The following is a 20084-nucleotide window of genomic DNA, read 5'->3' as shown; positions in this document are numbered from 1 at the left end:
TCCCTTGTCGGATAAAATGTGGCCTAAAAATTTCAAACGATTCGTTTTCCAAACCCATTTTGAATCGTTTAGTAAGACATTATTTTCCTTAAATATTGATCGGACTTCCGTGACGGTTTTGTCGTGTTCGCTAAGGCGGTAAAAGTTATTCGAGCCGCCGTTGGAATATCTCAGGATTTGAATCGTTTGAATTTATTCCGAACATTAAACGCTTGTACCGGAACAACCCCTTTGGCGTTATGAATATTGTTATCTGTCGGCTCTCCTCATCCAGTTCTAATTGGTGGTAGGCATCCTTTAAATCAATTCGCGAAAAAAATTTGGCACCTTCAAACCTAGTCATGAATGACTCAAAAGTTGGAAGTGGATAGTGTTCCCTTTTTACCGCTTTATTCGCCATCCGAATGTTCAGGCACATACGTTTATCGTCATTTTCTTTAAAAAACTACCACGATTGGTGAGATCCAAGGGCTATGGCCGTGCACTGGCTTTATAATGTCGTTGTTTAATGCTTCTTCCAATTTAGCCAAAACCTTATTCTCGACCGCAACTGGGCTATCTCGGCCTAATAGTTATTGTGTCCCATTTTTAATTACATAAATTGATGCGACTACCTCTGTGCTTGAGCCGACTGATATGAGGGCCTCGAAAACTCAAATTACGCTGAGCAATTTTTTTGAGGCGTAGCCACGAAACTGTCTATCGGAATTTGATCTGATGTTGAAGACTACTGCTTTGTTTTGTTCCATTGACAACCAATCCGTTTGACTGATTAAATTAAAACGGGAGCCTGAGTCAATTATTAGAGAAACAAGTTGGCCACCGATGTAGCAATCAATCGATTCATCGTCTTCACCATCACTATAGTTACGGAAACAATTATCTTTCGTTGCCTTCACTTCAGAATAGGTATCTGCATCTTGAACCCATCGTACGTGTGACCGTAATCGCTTGGCGCCATTATTATTGGGCTGTGTGTACTGGCGTTTGCAACTTGTTCTGCATTTCCGGGCGATATGTCCGATGCATGTGCACTTGTTGCACTTAACCTGCCGTACAGGGCATGTAGCGTTATCATCCGCGTGCCCGATGCGACCACATCTGCCACATTCGGTTTCCTTTTCAGACTTCCGGTTGAATATCTTATTTATTGTCTCCTTATCCGATTTGGCTAGCATCGATTTGGATTGCATACTAATTTCGTCTACCCGACAAGCTTCAATGATTTCAGCCAACGTGTGTTCTTTAATTGAACGGAAGTCCAGGAATCCATAATATTATCTTTTAAACAAATCTCTTCAATTTCAGCCTTTGTGGTTCCAAAACAGCATTTCTGCATTTGCTGACGCAAACGGACAATAAATTTCGCAAAACTCTCGCCCTCCATAGGAGAAAGGCTCCTAAACAGATGCCGTTCGAAGGTTGAATTTTGCTTTGGCGAAAAATAATCACTTAGTTTATTCACCAACACCAAAAATACATCAGTCTGTTTATCCTCGTCTGGATTGATCAGAGCATCGGGCAACGAATTTGCTCCGTCTCTTACTGGGTGTTTCAATGTCCTCTGCGCCGATATATATTTTGAATGCCCGAAGCCATTTTTCCCAGTCGCTCCGCAATAAAGGTCTTTCTATTGTTTCACAAAGAAACGGTTTAATAATATTTTCGCACATCTTGATATTTCATATCTGAAAGTAAAAGAACATTTTTTTTTTAAACTTTTTATTAGGGTTAACTGCCTCTGACCGTCTCAGCTTGTGTTTTCGGCTAACTACCTCTGACCATGTCAGCTTATGATTTGGCAAACTGCCTCTGACTGTGTCAGCTTATGATGGCTTATGGCCTACGGTCTCAATAGTAACCAATAATATGATTCAAAATTATTTTCATTTTTAACTTGAAACTGTTCCTTAGTTAATTATTTCGCATTTCTGTTTTGCGTTTTCCTCTACGCTTTTACAAGAATTCTCATGACTTTCAACTTAGTGTCACTCAGTCCCTCTTTTAAGTGGAGCTATGTATTCGTTTTTGCCTTTGAATCAAAATTCTCTTTTTGACTTACATAATTGACTTTGTTCGATGTATTCTCGAATTCACGAATTTCTCTGTAATTCCCACCATTCGGCGACGCATGACGGAAAGGAAGAAACAAAAGGACTGTTCTTGCAAGTCACACATACATACATGCGCACTAAAATACTGCAATGCCAATAAAACTATTTTCATTTGCAGCCATTCCTCTTAAATGTAAGTTTAGAATTCACCAATTATAGGTCTCGGTTTTACCTCGTCGCCAATGTAATAACTCACAAAATAAATATGTCTTAGCAATAAAAACACGTTTATATTTCAAACTTAAATCACTCTTTATTCCGAGACCGGTATATAATAGAATGCCCGCATTCCTCATGCCTCGTTGTCAGGGTTGCCACCTTCGGATCCACTGCTGTAGGGTTCGCTATTTGCAGCGGGTTGCCACATATAGAATAACGTATTAAAATTTGGAACCGATTGGATTAATGTTTTTTTTTGTTAACTGAGTGCGTAATTTTTGAGAAATTGAAAAAAACATTTAGTGCTACTCTGAGTACACGGTGGCAAATGTGCTTTTATTTATAAACAAATAAATTACATGAAAGGATTTATAATGATACCTTTTACACTGCTCAAATGAACTGCATGGTACCATACATCCAGTATGGCATATATATAACAGCTATAAGGAGGAACTTCATGTTAAATGTATTGACTATTAAATAACTTAATACTTTGTGTGGCCTCCTTCTGTTTGATGACACCCTTTAATCGAGCTTGCATCGAAGAAACCAACTTTTCTGTGGTCTTCTTTGGAATCTTGGGCCATTCTTCCAAGAGGGCCTTTTTAAGATTATTTTTATTAGATTTTAACACCTTGCAGATGGCCTGACCCAAAATTGCATACAAATTTTCAATGACGTTAAGGTCTGGTGACTGGGCAGGTGGATTCACTACGTTACGGCAGTTCCAGACAAGGCAAGTCTTCACAATTACTGCTGAATGTTGCAGCGGGTTGCCACATATAGAATAACGTATTAAAATTTGGAACCGATTGGATTAATGTTTTTTTTGTTAACTGAGTGCGTAATTTTTGTGTAATTGAAAAAAACATTTAGTGCTACTCTGAGTACACGGTGGCAAATGTGCTTTCATTTATAAACAAATAAAATACATGAAAAGATTTATAATGATACCTTTTACACTGCTCAAATGAACTGCATGGTACCATACATCCATTATGGCATATATATAACAGCTATAAGGACGAACTTCATGTTAAATATATTGACTTTTAAATAACTTAATACTTTGTGTGGCCTTTCTTCTGTTTGATGACACCCTTTAATCGAGCTTGCATCGAAGAAACAAACTTTTCTGTGGTCTTCTTTGGAATCTTGGGCCATTCTTCCAAGAGGGCCTTTTTAAGATTATTTTTATTAGATTTTAACATCTTGCAGATGGCCTGACCCAAAATTGCATGAAAATTTTCAATGACGTTAAGGTCTGGTAACTGGGCAGGGGGATACACTACGTGAGGGCAGTTCCAGACAAGGCAAGTCTTCACAATTACTGCTGAATGTTGTTACGGAACTGCATATTGTTCTCCCTGGGACGGCCCCGGCTAGCTCCGGAATCCTCAGGGCGGAGTTCCCCCAATGTCCCTACAGCCCCACAACATTAAATATCGATTACTATCGACGTCTCACACTACAAATACTAACATCTCTGACAAAAAAAAAGGTAAACAAGACAAAATAAACAACCCGGGACAAATAGGACGGAAAAGTGGCATTGGATGTGGCTGCCACAGCGCACCCACCCTTCCTGTGGTGCCCCTAGCGTAGCGAGGGAGGCACCACCCATGTTCCGAGGCCGGAGCCACTGCCAGGCCAGACTACGACCGGTTCATCTCCCCGCTGGAAATTGCCTTAGGCCCACATCATCTTCATCTCCATTCTAAGTACATTTATTTATAAATATATACATAAGGTTTCCAAATATAAATGTTAAGTATATCCCCTCCTCTTTATACTATTTCTTACAGGTCAGGGCAAAACCACTACCCGGCCTGGACTGCACCAGCTGCAAGGCCGTCTTAAAATCGGAAATTTGGCCCCGCAGAAAAGTTTAAGCCAAGTGGCTTTCATCAATTAAACACCTCTTTTCTCTCCTAATTACCCTGCTGGAGCTCCAAGAGGACACAAAAGGGACAGGTAAATATAAATAAATAAATTGTATTAAGTTCTGCTAAGCCCGCTTTCGCAATTTCAGACCCCGAGTTAGCGCAAGGCCAGACTCAAGCTCGCGGAATCACGAAGACGTGCAGAAACGGACAAGGGTGAGTACACAAATTTACAAATACAAAAATTAATCTTAAAATCTAACCACAGGTGCGGCGAGAAAGCCGGCTGCGGGTCGCCGAAGGACGACTTGGGACCCTTATAAAGGGACGTGGCGGTCCGGAAACCGGTATTACGCCCTGCCCCGGCCACTGCAGACCGTGACGTCGGAGATGCTGCGTTGTTTGGGAGTCGCGTCGTGTTCGAGGCGTAGTGCGGCTCGGGTTCTACGTGCCCGGAACGGACTCACCGAGGTAATGTATGTAAACTCAACTGCCTGCGGCGGTGTTGGTTGGTGTTGATGGCTGTGGCTGTGGCTGCCGCCTGTGGCTGTTGCTGCGGCCTGCGGCTGTCGCTGCTGCCGGTGGCTGTTGCTGCTGCCGGTGGCTGTTGCTGCTGCCGGTGGCTGTTGCTGCTGCCGGTGGCTGTTGCTGCTGCCGGTGGCTGTTGCTGCTGCCGTTGGCTGTTGCTGCTGCCGTTGGCTGTTGCCGCTGCGCACTACCACGAGGGCTGCTGCCCTCCCTCCGAGAAAATTGTAAAAAAAACCGAAGAAAATCACAGAAACTGCCGGGGCCCTATGTACTAGGGTCCCCGGTGGACCTAAAATAAATAAATTTCCACTTAATTTCCTAACTTTACTCGCACTAATCGCACTCACTTTTTCTTGGCTTATTCTAAGCTAAGAAATATAAAAATCCCGTCGACATGGCTTCGATGTCTGGCAGCAACTAAACCCTATCCCTGACCTACGCAATGTCATGCTGATCACGCCATGTTCCCTTTTCCTCTCCCAAAAGTGGGTCATTGGACGAATCCAAGGCCATCCTAGCCATACCCAGAGCGAACCGGGCTAGTTTAAATAGCTAGATAGCCAAGGGCATGAGCAGAAGGGGGCGCCACTTCAGTAGGCGTTGCCACCCACCAACTTTTATCGATAGGCTTTTGCCCTCGATTTCGATCTACTCCCGGCCGGTTCCAACTTGAAATGCAACACCACCCAAGGATTTAGAGAGACGCCATCGGATTGCAAGCCACTCGACGAAATCATTGGGAGCATTTGGATCCTTTCCTAGTGGAACCTGGACATTTACGCAGCTTGCAGTTCCATACGGTGCTCAACGCGGGGCCCACGCATGCCGGGAAGTACTGCCGTTGTTTTTCTTGCACTCCTTTACTTTGTATTACCCTTTTTTTTCAGATTACCTCCGGATATCCTTGGCGTGGTAAACTCCGAGGTGGCGTCCTTGCAGGTCTTCCAACTCGTAGGCATTGTTACCAACGGCTTTCACCACTCGAGCCTTAAGGAATTTCCTGGCGAACTTGGCGTTAAATGACTTTCCAAAGTCACTGAGGACGAAGTTACGGCGGTATACCTCCTGACCTGGCTTGGCCATGAAGTTCCGAGCCCGTTGGTCATATTGCTTGCGGCTTCGGTCATAGGCTGTCTCCAGATTTTTTTGGACCTTTTCCTGGATCACTCGGAGTTTGTCCGCTGTCTTCATGCCCGCCATCTCGTGGTCACACAAGGACTTTAGCTTCCTCGCTAACCTATAGTTGGCGCCGTTCAGGAACATATGATGTCCGAACACTGTAAAGAAAGGCGCTTCTCCTGTCGCCGAGTGGATCGCGTTTCGAAGGGCTACCTCAATCTCAGGAAGGTAGACGTCCCAGTCTCGATGGTCACCATCTAAAAAGCTCCGGATTGCGGCCAACACGCTTCGATTTACACGTTCTGCTGCGTTGCTCTGTGGGGAGTATACCGGAGTCTTTAGGTGTGAGATACCGAAACTCTCCATCGCCTCCTGGAAGATCTTCGACGTGAACTGCCGTCCATTGTCTGAGTGTATTACCTCCGGGACGCCAAATTTGTAAAATACCTCGTGAATGAGAAAATCGACGACGTTCGAGGATGTAGCTTCCCTCATGGCCTTCAGGAATACAAATTTGGAGAAATGGTCTACCACGATAAAAATCCAGGCATGACCCTTCTTTGACCTCGGATATTTTCCCAAGAAGTCGATATACAGCTTCTGGAATGCCTGTTCCGTCTGGACTCTTTCTCCAATACCGACCTGCATCCGGAAATTTGGCGCCTTGGACTCCTTGCAGACATCACATCCACGCACAAACTCGCGGACTTGGAGAACCATGCCTGGCCAGTAGAACTGCCGTCGGAGGATTTCCAGAGTCTTTCCCATTCCGCCATGAGCTGCTGTTGGGTCCGTATGCGCACGCTCGATTAGGCTGTGGGTCAGACTCTGTGGGATCCACAGTTTCCACTCGGAACCTTCCACCTCATCGTCCAGATTTGCCGAGGAGACTCTCTTGAAGATGAGACCATCCTCGATCTTCAGGTCCGGTAAGTTTTCCAAGTTGTCTTCCACATCTTTCACTAACTCGAGATAACCTTCTCCAGCGAACTCGGTGGTTTCGAAACCCAACAAATCCGTCGGATTCACTACGAGCTCCTCCACACACCGTGAAAGGGTGTCTGCCACGACGTTCTCACTTCCTTTTCGGTGCTCGATGTTGAAGTGGAACCCTTGAAGTTGCAGCGACCACCTCGCCAAACGTCCCGACAGATCCTTCATGGACATGAGCCACTTCAAGCTAGCATGATCCGTGATGCAGGTGAATGGCATCCCTTCGACATATGGCCGAAACTTCCGGATGGCCATGAGCGCCGCGAGACACTCTTTCTCGGTCACGGTGTAATTTACCTGATGTTTATTCATCTTGGCCGAGAAAAATGCAATTGGCTGCTCTTGTCCGTCGTCGTCTCGCTGGAAAAGCACCGCCCCGACTCCGACGTGTGACGCATCGCACTGGATAAAGAACCGTCTCTTGAAGTCCGCATGCACCAGGACTGGTGCAGTCGTTAAAGCCATCTTCAAAGCTTCTACCGCAAGCTGAGCCTCTGGACTCAAGGAAAACTTAGAATTTCCAGTTTTCTTCAGCGATTCAGTGAGTGGGGCGGCCAACGTCGCAAAGTTCTTTATGAACCGGCGGTACCATCCAGCAGTCCCAAGGAACGCTCTCACCTCCTTCATCGTCCTAGGCTCTGGCATCCTCCTGATCGCTGCTACTCGTCCCGGATCCATTCGTAGACGACCTCCACCAACGATAAAGCCCAGGTAGGTCAATGATTTGAAGCAAAACTTTGACTTACTCATACCTATCGTTAACCCCGCTTCTTTCAGGCATTCTGCAACGCGCCGAAGGTATCTGAAATGTGTCTGGATATCTGGAGCCAGTATCAGCAGATCATCGAGGTAGACAAAAACGTTGGAACGGATCTCAGCTGGGATCACTCGGTCCATAAGTCTCACCAACCGCTGCGCCGCGTTGCAAAGTCCGAAGGGCATCACCCGGAACTGGTAGAGAGGCCGACCAGGAACCGTAAATGCCGTCAGTTCCTTGCTCTTCGGGTCCAACTCGATCTGCCAGAATGCGAACTTCAAATCCACGCTGGAAATGTAGAACGTTTGGTCGATTCTGGACAGGATTCCGTCGATACTCGGCAGCGGGTAAGCGTCTTTAATGGTCAAATCGTTCAATTTGCGCGCGTCTAAGCAGAACCGATCTTTCCCAGGCCTCGACACTACCGTCGTCCGGTTGCTCCACGGGCTCATGCTCTCCTCGATGACTCCGAGCGCTAGCATCTTGTCCACCTCATCCTCGACAACCTTCTGCTTCGCTGGAGACATGGGATATGGCCGATCCTTGAAGACCTTGGCTCCCTCGATCAGCTCGATCGTGTGCTTCTCCAAATTCGTCGTACCCAGACCATCCTTCTCAAATGTGAGAAACACCTCCTGGATCTCAGCGAGCTGTCGTGCGTCGGCTCCGGATAAGGTCCAGGATTCGGGATCCGGTTTCTCCTCGTCGTCATCCTCCTGTTCGGCGTAGTGCTCCATATCCCTAGCGTGGATTTCGTCTGCCTTGACGCTTTCCGGGTCGCTGGGGCCTATCACCGCTGGAGCCAAGCCAAACGCTTGCCAGAAGTCCACTCCGAAATAGGCTTTCTGCTCCAGGTATGGACATACATAGAACAGGATCCGCTTTATCTGTCCTCGGTACTCCACAGGTAGCTCGACGCGTCCTATAATCGTGCGATCCTCTCCAGACGCCGTTCGGACCACAGACAGGTACTTCTGGATTGGTACATCCAACGCCTCGACGAGCTCTCTTCCACCTTTGCCCAGCAGGCTGACACTAGCTCCCGTGTCCAATAAGCCAGTCAGCTGTTGGGTCAGGATCCGGACTTCGGCGTATGGTCGAGGGTCTCCCGTTCCACTGCGCTTCACAGCGGCAACCACTTCTCGCCTCTTCGCTCGTCTCTTACGGAATCGATCCCTGGCCTTCTGGACTTTCCTAGACACCGTTCGCATGCCGGCTAACTGGTGCTCGGAGAAAATTCGGTTCCTGGTCTCCAGGTACCGACGCATCCTTTCCTCATAAGGTAAGTATTTTAAACTGTGCTTATTCCTACTCGTACATACTAAACCTTTTTTACATTCTAGAACATTTACTGCATCGCGGGACTCTTGTCTGGACGCATCCTTCCCGCTCTCAGATCGCCCAGCCGACCGTTTTCCGCGCAATCCGGACATCTCGGAGACACAGTGTCTGGCCTTCCGCATCGGTAGCAGAACAGGCGCCGTTCTGTTGCCGCGCAGTCACGGAACCCGTGGTCTACGGCTCCGCAATTCCAGCAGCCCGCTCGGAACGGATTTCGGGTCTTCGCTTGTAACGCCTCCACCTGCCACTGGGAATCCTCTGCAGTGTCGGGACCAGCTGCCTCGCTAACCCTGGCCTTCTCCGCCGGAGGATAACGCATCGGGTGCGCATAGGCCGCGCGTCCTCGTCGTCCAAAATTGCGCTCCACCTCGCAGCACTCTTCCCTCAACTCGTCCACAGTCATCACATCCATTGCGTAAACAAATCTTGCGATACCCTCTCTCAAGCCCTTTTTAATTATTTTTACCATCTGTCGCTCTAACAGTGGTTTTTTTAGGCGAGAAGCTAGCTGCTGCATCGCATGGACATAGTCCTCCACGGCTTCTCCCGGCTGCTGTTCCCTCTGCAGAAGCTGATGCATCCGGTCGTGCTCCGTCTGGTGGCCTCGGAACCTGTCCATCAGCGCAGCACGCAGCTGTGGCCATCTTTCCACCCTGCAGTGGCGCACGTGGACCCAATACCACTCGCGTGCCCGTCCGGTTAGCAGCACATGGAAATGGCGGAGCACTTCCTGCCAAGGGCACTGGTACTGCCGCTGCAGGAACTCGAGCCGGAACAGGAAATCTTCCACCGAGTTTCGCTCGTCCTCGCCATCAAAGGAAACGCCCCACCGCTCGATGCGAACCTGTTGGCTGCCGCCACCTGGCCCTGTATTGGCATAAAAGCGCGGCTCCTCGCGGAAATCGGAAGCCCTGCGGTCCTCGAAGTGCCAATTTCGAGACTCGTTGCGTCGCCCTCGTTCGCCATCCAGAGGATATCCTGGACTGCTGCTCTCCACCGGAAACGACTCCAAGGGCCTTCTAGGCGGCTTTGGTGGAACCTTTGGTGGCGGTGGACGGGAGCCAATCGTGTCTGCTGATGGTGCAGTCTTTGGAATCGCCCCTTTCTGGACCAGACTTGGAGCCAGTGGTGCCGCCGTGTCCGTCCAACCCGGATGCTGTTGCTGATCGGTATGGTTCCCCAGTGGAAGCTGCGGCCGCTGAGCAGTAGGCCTTAACACCTCGTTCATCAGCTTCATCATTTCCAGGAAGCCACGTCGGATTTCATCCCTTAAGGACTGGCTGACGCCGGACTCCTGAGCCTTCCGATGGGTCTCTGCCGCCTGGGCCAATGCCACATTTACTGCCGATTTCGCCGCGTTGTCCAGAAACGCCTCCGAGCTCACTTGCTCCGGAACTTGATGTTGCGCGGGATCTGCTCCCATCTGAAGTTCCCTGCGCAGCTCCTGATGAAGACGACCCAACGGAGTCCTTGGCAGTCCCATCGATATCCGTGGCTGTTCGGCCCCGGCAACCTCGTCTAAATCGGTGGACCACAATTTCTCCTCTTCCTCGGCCGGAAGAACCTTCGATCGGAGATCGTAATTGGAAGGCATCGTACAGCGCAACAAAAAAAATATGTATATTTCCCTAAAAATTCTAATATAACACCCGAAACAAATCACCAAAAGAAATAAATACTTAAGAAGAATAATAACGACAAGTAAATAATAAATAAACAGATAAATATATATACATGTAAGAACAGATAATAATTATTGAAACAAATTTTTAAATAACTAAATAAATGTATAATTTTAGGAAAGATATTTATAATTTTTTTTGTAAATAAATAAATACTTGGGAAAATGAATAAATAATTTAGATAAATAAATGGAATTAATAAATAGAATAAATAAATAGATAAATAAATAATATATTATATTTATGATTTTTCCTTTTTATTTGTTTCTTTTAAGATTTGAATTTGGGGAGATGGAACCGGTCACCAGCCGGTGGACTCCGTGCCGAAAACTTTCTGCGCTTAATTATTTTATTTCCCGTCATATGTCCTTCCACACGCCGCTCGTCAACTGGACTGGCTATCAACTATGTTGATAGCCGCCAGTTAAGGACATCGGCTGCTCGTTGAATCCCTTTTGATTTGTTTTCGCGCGTATGTTTTGATTCTCAGGTCGTGGTGATCGTGCAGCTCGTGTCCATCACGGGTCACGATCACACATTTAAGTTCAAAACCGAGATGAAAAATCAAACACACCCACGAAACCAAAACAAAGGATCAACTTCTACTCTCACAACAAAAATATAACAAAACAAATTACTTTACATCAAATAAATAACTAACTAAACCCTACCTAATTTATCACAGATTTTTTTATCACTGATTTTAATAACAGATTTAGCTATCAGCAAGTGCAAATCTTTTCCCTTTTGGGCCAAGATGCCACCCGCAGGTCACCGCTGCTTCTGCGATCTGTGACCAGGAGCAAATTGCCTCCAGTCTGGGCAAGCCTCCTGTCTGCTCTAAATCCTACCGTGCTCTCTTAATTTTTTTCCCCCAGCCCACCACTTCCGATGCAGTTGCATGCAACTTGTATTGCCCTGCAAGTCACCGGTCGTGTTGGCTGAGGGGAAAAGAAAAAGGCAAATTGGTGAGACGCCGTCGTCCCGACAATTTACATTTATATTTAGTTTGGGCGCCAAACTGCATATTGTTCTCCCTGGGACGGCCCCGGCTAGCTCCGGAATCCTCAGGGCGGAGTTCCCCCAATGTCCCTACAGCCCCACAACATTAAATATCGATTACTATCGACGTCTCACACTACAAATACTAACATCTCTGACAAAAAAAAAGGTAAACAAGACAAAATAAACAACCCGGGACAAATAGGACGGAAAAGTGGCATTGGATGTGGCTGCCACAGCGCACCCACCCTTCCTGTGGTGCCCCTAGCGTAGCGAGGGAGGCACCACCCATGTTCCGAGGCCGGAGCCACTGCCAGGCCAGACTACGACCGGTTCATCTCCCCGCTGGAAATTGCCTTAGGCCCACATCATCTTCATCTCCATTCTAAGTACATTTATTTATAAATATATACATAAGGTTTCCAAATATAAATGTTAAGTATATCCCCTCCTCTTTATACTATTTCTTACAGGTCAGGGCAAAACCACTACCCGGCCTGGACTGCACCAGCTGCAAGGCCGTCTTAAAATCGGAAATTTGGCCCCGCAGAAAAGTTTAAGCCAAGTGGCTTTCATCAATTAAACACCTCTTTTCTCTCCTAATTACCCTGCTGGAGCTCCAAGAGGACACAAAAGGGACAGGTAAATATAAATAAATAAATTGTATTAAGTTCTGCTAAGCCCGCTTTCGCAATTTCAGACCCCGAGTTAGCGCAAGGCCAGACTCAAGCTCGCGGAATCACGAAGACGTGCAGAAACGGACAAGGGTGAGTACACAAATTTACAAATACAAAAATTAATCTTAAAATCTAACCACAGGTGCGGCGAGAAAGCCGGCTGCGGGTCGCCGAAGGACGACTTGGGACCCTTATAAAGGGACGTGGCGGTCCGGAAACCGGTATTACGCCCTGCCCCGGCCACTGCAGACCGTGACGTCGGAGATGCTGCGTTGTTTGGGAGTCGCGTCGTGTTCGAGGCGTAGTGCGGCTCGGGTTCTACGTGCCCGGAACGGACTCACCGAGGTAATGTATGTAAACTCAACTGCCTGCGGCGGTGTTGGTTGGTGTTGATGGCTGTGGCTGTGGCTGCCGCCTGTGGCTGTTGCTGCGGCCTGCGGCTGTCGCTGCTGCCGGTGGCTGTTGCTGCTGCCGGTGGCTGTTGCTGCTGCCGGTGGCTGTTGCTGCTGCCGGTGGCTGTTGCTGCTGCCGGTGGCTGTTGCTGCTGCCGTTGGCTGTTGCTGCTGCCGTTGGCTGTTGCCGCTGCGCACTACCACGAGGGCTGCTGCCCTCCCTCCGAGAAAATTGTAAAAAAAACCGAAGAAAATCACAGAAACTGCCGGGGCCCTATGTACTAGGGTCCCCGGTGGACCTAAAATAAATAAATTTCCACTTAATTTCCTAACTTTACTCGCACTAATCGCACTCACTTTTTCTTGGCTTATTCTAAGCTAAGAAATATAAAAATCCCGTCGACATGGCTTCGATGTCTGGCAGCAACTAAACCCTATCCCTGACCTACGCAATGTCATGCTGATCACGCCATGTTCCCTTTTCCTCTCCCAAAAGTGGGTCATTGGACGAATCCAAGGCCATCCTAGCCATACCCAGAGCGAACCGGGCTAGTTTAAATAGCTAGATAGCCAAGGGCATGAGCAGAAGGGGGCGCCACTTCAGTAGGCGTTGCCACCCACCAACTTTTATCGATAGGCTTTTGCCCTCGATTTCGATCTACTCCCGGCCGGTTCCAACTTGAAATGCAACAATGTTTAGGAACGATCCAGGTAATATCGAAATCGATCGCGTATTCCCAGTTTTTCAGCAGTTTGCAGCTGGCTTTCTTTTAAAATCTGTAGGTACATTTTGGCCTTTATTGATCCCGTCAATAAAAACGAGGTTGCCCCACCAGAAGCTGCCATGCAGGCCTAAACCACAACATTACCCCCGCCATGCTTGACCGTAGCTTTTAGGTGTTTGTTTTCTAGCTCCGTATTAGGGACAATGAACAAACATTCTTCTTTTGATTTTAATTTGGGATAACGTGATATTTGCAGACGAGTCAAAATTTAACCTTTTTGGTTCATTATGTTTGTTGGCGACCTTTGGCTATGGGGAGGTCCATTTGGTCCTTGATCGGAGTGCGTTGAAATAGTCTGCAGACCAGCGATGACAAAAGGACTGCTTTAACGCTTTGACTGCTTCAAATCGTTGCAATGTACTGGCTTTAGAGTCGTTGACGATACTTTCTGCCATGGAACGCAGAGATCTTCCCTTCAGAAAGTGATGCTGTAAGAGCTGAGAGGTCGTTCGGATCTGATGACATCGGTGTAAGGGGAGTGAGTTGACGGGAGACCCATATTCCAGAATCGGACGGACTAGCGAAATAAATAAAGTTTTAGTCAAATAAGGATCATCGAATTCTTTTGACCACCTTTTAATAAATCCAAGCACTCCTCTGGCTTTATTAACCATGGACGAAATGTGATTAGAAAATTCTAGTTTAGGGTCCAAGAGAACGCCAAGATCGCTTACAAGAGTTATTCTATCCAAAGAGCTGCTACTTAACGTGTAAGTCGCGTATATCGGATTGGCCCGATAAAAAGTCATCAGCTTGCACTTGGAACCGTTTAAATTTAGTAAATTATCTCGGCACCAGTTTTGAAAATTATCTAGATCGGATTGCAAGTCTAAATGGCATGAAATGTCCTTATACTGCAGGCAGAACTTATCATCATCTGCGTACATAAGTACGCGAGAATGACTTATAATTGAGGGAAGATCGTTAATAAATAATGTAAAAAGTAACGGGCCCAGATGGTTCCCATGTGGGACACCGGAGGTAACACGGAGAATTTCAGAAGTTGAATTTTTAAAAAGGACCCTTTGTGACCTGCCATTCAGATAACTTGAAATCCATTTAAGCAGATCAACTGGAAAACCTAACATGTCAAGTTTTTGAATAAGAAGTAAGTGATTTACAGAGTCAAATGCTTTACTAAAGTCAGTGTAAATGACATCTGTTTGAAAACTACTATTGAAGCCTTTTATCACAAATGTAGTGAGCTCTAGAAGGTTTGTAATTGTGGATCTAGGTTTAATAAATCCGTGTTGACACGGAGAAATAATTGATCTGCAAAAGTGATGCAAATGAGGAGTAATAATTTTTTCAAAAAGCTTAGGAATAGCTGACAACTTAGAAATACCTCTGCAGTTACTGGCTTCTAACTTGTTACCTTTTTTGAAAAGAGGAATAACAAATGATTCCTTCCAAATATTTGGGAATTGGGACGTTTCTAGAGATAAGGTAAACAACTTGTAAAGAGGTTTGCACAGGGCCTTAGCGCAATACCTAAGCACGCACCCAGGAATACCATCGCACCCACCATAGCCGTCAATAAAATCATGCTTTGCAATAGGTAGTAAGACATTCGATCCATCCTCAGTGGACCAAGTAACTCCAGGTATATTTAAATCACCTAGAACTACCAACTGATCCCTATCGGAAAGCTTATTTGCAACGGACTTAATAACGGATAGGTGATTTAGATAATCTGGAAGTTCAGACAACGGCGGAATATATGAGCAAGTTATGTATATAAAGTTACCAGGAAGCGATAACTTTACACAAATAAATTCAATGGTATTGAATTCATCAAAAAATAACTCCTCAGACGGGAGGTTTGAATCAACTCCAATTAAGACTCCACCTCTCCGTCTAAAGGGACGGTCATACCTATATATTGTGCACTTACCTGGAAAAACTTCGGAGCTAAAGATCTCCGGCTATAACCAGGTTTCTGTGAACACAATAATATGAGATGCAAAGGAAAGGCTATCGGAATACAATTTAGTGAGTTTGCTACGCAAACCTCTTGCATTCTGATAGGAAAGAAGGAGGTTAGAAGTCAGTTTTTTGAAATTGGTACACTGGTTTGGCCTCGACTAGGAAGTTTTACTCCCACGGACCCCTTCTTCTTTATCTTAGCCTCGAACTCTTTTACGAACCATATTATCCGGCCAAAAGTCGCCCGAGCATATGGCTTCAAAAAGCTCGTTAGGGACAGTTATCTTGAAAGATGAAATGTCTCTAGCATAAGAAAACTTAAACTTTTCCACCTTTACACTATTACAATCGGCTTTAGTTTTGTCTTGTATATAAGACAATATATCACAAGATGTTTGATCAGGGGAAAGCCGAGAAACGAAAATTTGTTTCTTTAGTGGAACCACTGAAAGGGATTTGGGGGAGCAGACATTGTTTCTGCAAAACCAACTTGAGCCGGTTGTCCGGACTCAGTAGTCCCTTGTGGTGGGGATGCTACATTCTGAGAGATAGGTGGATTCACTAATTGTGAAACCACTACGTACAAATCGGAATTCTTAGAAGTCCCTGGATGCATGCATTCTGTAACGGATTGTTCGGATACCGAATCTTTTTTAGCTGCTGATCTTAGCAACATTTGAGGGTTTGCTGAAATCAGCTGCTGATCCGCCAGAATGCTCTGTTGTTTTTTTGATTTCGGTTGCGGGGTGTTCCCCTTTTGCGCCTTACCACCAGCGGCCTTTTTGCGCTTAGGGGACTCTTCTAATAGCTTACGACTGTTAACGACGCAGAGAGGAGATCATCAGCTCAGCGAAAACTATCTCTAGCAACTCAGAAACAGCTAATCAGCCCCATCAGGCCGCTTTTAGTTTGGCGCATGAACGATTTCATCTCGATTTCATGAACACAAGCGTCACAACAAAACTGCAAATTGGGCCCCTTTGAAAGGTCATCACTTGTCCGGCCAGTAAAACCGGCGCACTTGGTGTGCACCATATTTTCACACAGCCAGCAAGTCATATTAGACTGGTCAGCCCTGATTACGAGGCTGCATTTTTTGTAGAAGCAGACTAAATTTTTATTATTCATTTTATTTATTGGGACCACTGTACCAAGAAAGCGAATTGAAATTTATAAGCGAGCAGTTATAAGTACCGTAAGAGCGCAGAAACTGCACGCTTAGAACTTTCAAAGCAAAGAGAGAAAGAGAGTGGGAGCGTAAATAAGTTAAAGTGCATGCACAAAAGAAAAACGGCGGGGATATAAGAAAAGAAAACACAGATAAGAATAACGAAAACTAAAACAATTTATTAGTATTAATACAAAGTGCACTCGCGAGGCGAACGGAGTTTAAATTTATGTTTGAATAACCGGAAGAAAATTAAAATTGTTTTTTTTAAAACCCACCGATGGGAATAAACGAAAACAAAATACATAATTCGAAGCGCAGAAAAAAAACACGACCGTTCACTTTGAAAGTCAAAGACGAATAAACCTAGTTATAATCAATTACTAATGTTGCCGCAATTATTTAAATTTAATTTGGATTTCTTTATGTTATATATAAGCACTCGATATAAACATCGAGATATCGTTGTAAGGAATATCGATCCCATTACGTTGTTAAGAACCATCTCAAAAAATGACAGAAGCGAATAAGAGAAGGAAAAAAGACAGAGTTTTTAAGCGTGCTACGCAACGCAAACTGTAATACACATCGATTCGGAAGCTTAAATTTAAATAAAGTTAATTTTAAATTTACTGCTCTCCGTCTGTGCTTTCGAGTGAGTGGTGTGGGCTGCTGTAAAAACAATTTAGTTTCACTCTCAACATTCTTAAAAACTTTGTGCACAACCGGTTGCCGTTATAACTGTACAATTACGAAGCGTCGCATTTCCAATTAGCCATAATATTGTGAAATCGCGATCGCATCCCTTTCTTGAACGTAAAGTGAGTAAAACGTAATACGTAAACGGAGCCAAAAAACCACAGAAATTACGCACACAAATACAATTCCGCCACACGCCAAGTTCACATAACCCTAAAAAGTGAATTGAGATGAGCAAAGAAGTGTGTAGAATATGCAAGAAAAAAGCGATAGGAACTTAGGAAAGCTGGGTTCAATGCGACAGTTGTGATAGTTGGTACCACTTTCACTGCGCAGTTGTCGGCTACGACGTCGAGGATACGGATTGGAGTTGTGACCTGTGTCTTGCTGGAGGTAGCTCCGAAAACCCACCTGGAAGGATGATGCGATCACCACCTCAAAATCATTTCGACATCTCCAACTCATTATCCGTAAACCAAAATAAGCCACAGCTGGACGCGCTCATCGAAATGGATTCTAACGTCAACAAAAGCAAGCTAATGCTCGACATGTTGGAAGAAAAGAAAGCTTCCGAACAGAGATTTATTGAGGAGAAGTATACAATTTTACTACAAATGAATATGCAAGACGGATCGACAGACGGGCTATTTCAGGCGACTCCCGCATCACCGTCCAGTTCCCAAATCGCCACAAGACAAGCTATACACAAGGAGCTTCCTTCCTTCAGCGGGGATCCTGAGGAGTGGCCAATGTTTATCAGTAAATTTGAGCACAGCACTTCCCCAGCAGGATTCTCCAATGTTGAAAACATGCTCCATCTACAAAAGTGCCTAAAAGGTAGGGCTCGCGAAAAATCTTATTTATTGTCTCCTTATCCGATTTGGCTAGCATCGATTTGGATTACATACTAATTTCGTCTACCCGACAAGCTTCAATGATTTCAGCCAACGTGTGTTCTTTAATTGAACGGAAGTCCAGGAATCCATAATATTATCTTTTAAACAAATCTCTTCAATTTCAGCCTTTGTGGTTCCAAAACAGCATTTCTGCATTTGCTGACGCAAACGGACAATAAATTTCGCAAAACTCTCGCCCTCCAAAGGAGAAAGGCTCCTAAACAGATGCCGTTCGAAGGTTGAATTTTGCTTTGGCGAAAAATAATCACTTAGTTTATTCACCAACACCAAAAATACATCAGTCTGTTTATCCTCGTCTGGATTGATCAGAGCATCGGGCAACGAATTTGCTCCGTCTCTTACTGGGTGTTTCAATGTCCTCTGCGCCGATATATATTTTGAATGCCCGAAGCCATTTTTCCCAGTCGCTCCGCAATAAAGAGGTTTCTATTGTTTCACAAAGAAACGGTTTAATAATATTTTCGCACATCTTGATATTTCATATCTGAAAGTAAAAGAACATTTTTTTTTAAACCTTTTATTAGGGTTAAGTGCCTCTGACCGTCTCAGCTTGTGTTTTCGGCTAACTACCTCTGACCATGTCAGCTTATGATTTGGCAAACTGCCTCTGACTGTGTCAGCTTCTGATTTGGCTTACGGTCTCAATAGTAACCAATAATATGATTCAAAATTATTTTCATTTTTAACTTGAAACTGTTCCTCAGTTAATTATTTCGCATTTCTGTTTTGCGTTTTCCTCTACGCTTTTACAATAATTCTCATGACTTTAAACTTAGTGTCACTCAGTCCCTCTTTTAAGTGGAGCTATGTATTCGTTTTTGCCTTTGAATCAAAATTCTCTCAATAAATCAATATTCTCGAATTCACGAATTTCTCTGTAATTCCCACCATTCGGCAACGCATGACGGAAAGGAAGAAACAAAAGGACTGTTCTTGCAAGTCACACATACATGCGCATTAAAATACTGCAATGCCAATAAAACTATTTTAATTTGCAGCCATTCCTTTTAAATGTAAGTTTAGAATTCACCAATTATAGGTCTCGGTTTTACCTCGTCGCCAATGTAATAACTCACAAAATAAATATGTCTTAGCAATAAAAACACGTTTATATTTCAAACTTAAATCACTCTTTATTCCGAGACCGGTATATAATAGACTGCCCGCATTCCTCATGCCTCGTTGTCAGGGTTGCCACCTTCGGATCCACTGGTGTAGGGTTCGCTATTTGCAGCGGGTTGCCACATATAGAATAACGTATTAAAATTTGGAACCGATTGGATTAATGTTTTTTTTTGTTAACTGAGTGCGTAATTTTTGTGAAATTGAAAAAAACATTTAGTGCTACTCTGAGTACACGGTGGCAAATGTGCTTTTATTTATAAACAAATAAATTACATGAAAGGAAAAAAAAAATTTTCAATGACGTTAAGGTCTGGTGACTGGGCAGGGGGATTCACTACGTGAGGGCAGTTCCAGACAAGGCAAGTCTTCACAATTACTGCTGAATGTTTAGGAACGATCCTGGTAATATCGAAATCGATCGCGTATGCCCAGTTTTTCAGCAGTTTGCAGTTGGTTATCTTTTAAAATCTGTAGGTAAATTTTGGCCTTTATTGATCCCGTCAATAAAAACGAGGTTACCCCACCAGAAGCTGCCATGCAGGCCTAAACCACAACATTACCCCCGCCATGCTTGACCGTAGCTTTTAGGTGTTTGTTTTCTAGCTCCGTATTAGGGACAATGAACAAACATTCTTCTTTTGATTTTAATTTGGGATAACGTGATATTTGCAGACGAGTCAAAATTTAACCTTTTTGGTTCATTATGTTTGTCGGCGACCTTTGGCTATGGGGAGGTCCATTTGGTCCTTGATCGGAGTGCGTTGAAATAGTCTGCCGACCAGCGATGATAAAAGGACTGCTTTAACGCTTTGAC

General features: G+C 45.0%; 2 long non-coding RNA genes across 2 annotated transcripts; both read left to right on the top strand.

The window, feature by feature from the left end:
- The first annotated feature begins 3781 nt into the window (after window positions 1-3781).
- Window positions 3782-4680, top strand: LOC108042455. The gene is made up of 4 exons (XR_006417689.1): window positions 3782-3997; window positions 4082-4250; window positions 4309-4375; window positions 4428-4680. It is a non-coding gene; the product is annotated as an uncharacterized LOC108042455 (long non-coding RNA).
- A 7074-nt stretch (window positions 4681-11754) lies between these two features.
- On the top strand, window positions 11755-12653 carry LOC108037777. Its single transcript, XR_006417688.1, has 4 exons — window positions 11755-11970; window positions 12055-12223; window positions 12282-12348; window positions 12401-12653. It is a non-coding gene; the product is annotated as an uncharacterized LOC108037777 (long non-coding RNA).
- The last annotated feature ends 7431 nt before the right edge of the window (window positions 12654-20084 follow it).

This window comes from Drosophila rhopaloa, unplaced genomic scaffold, assembly GCF_018152115.1.
Source record: "Drosophila rhopaloa isolate 14029-0021.01 unplaced genomic scaffold, ASM1815211v1 contig_218, whole genome shotgun sequence".
NCBI classification, from domain to species: domain Eukaryota; kingdom Metazoa; phylum Arthropoda; class Insecta; order Diptera; family Drosophilidae; genus Drosophila; species Drosophila rhopaloa.
This window is presented reverse-complemented; position numbering and strand designations above follow the sequence as displayed.